The sequence below is a fragment of the Manacus vitellinus genome, unplaced genomic scaffold (assembly GCF_001715985.3).
Source record: "Manacus vitellinus isolate BGI_N305 unplaced genomic scaffold, ASM171598v3 scaffold_121_pilon, whole genome shotgun sequence".
Classification (NCBI taxonomy): Eukaryota; Metazoa; Chordata; class Aves; order Passeriformes; family Pipridae; genus Manacus; species Manacus vitellinus.
This window is the reverse complement of record NW_021938903.1, coordinates 295,535-295,902: the sequence shown is the minus strand read 5'-3', so window position 1 is coordinate 295,902 and position 368 is coordinate 295,535. Positions and strand designations below refer to the sequence as shown.

The following is a 368-nucleotide window of genomic DNA, read 5'->3' as shown; positions in this document are numbered from 1 at the left end:
ACAGAGTGTTATTCACAGTTTATCATCCTGGATTTGTAGGTACAGAGTGTTATTCACAGTTTATCATCCTGGATTTGTAGGTACCCAGGTGCTGCTAAACCAGCACAAAGATGGGCCTCTTGTCCAAGGCAGCTTTTATTGGCAGGACACTGCTTTGAGAGTGCAGATTCTCTCGAGAAATTTGGGGTTCTGCTCCAAACTTTCAGGATTTGGAGCAGTTTTCAGTGTGTGTTGGAGGAAGAAAATTAAACAATCCAGATTTCTCCTCTATTCCTGTTCTACCCCTCATTGCACCAAAGCAGATTGACTGGAATGTTCTGTCCTGGTGCTGAAATCTTTCCAATGACACCTGGCTCTGATTTTTTTCC

The 368-nt window shown here is 43.2% G+C and overlaps 1 protein-coding gene across 1 annotated transcript in view; it reads left to right on the top strand.

The window, feature by feature from the left end:
* Positions 1–368, top strand: part of CEPT1 (choline/ethanolamine phosphotransferase 1) — a 25,075-nt gene that overhangs the window by 3,822 nt on the left and 20,885 nt on the right.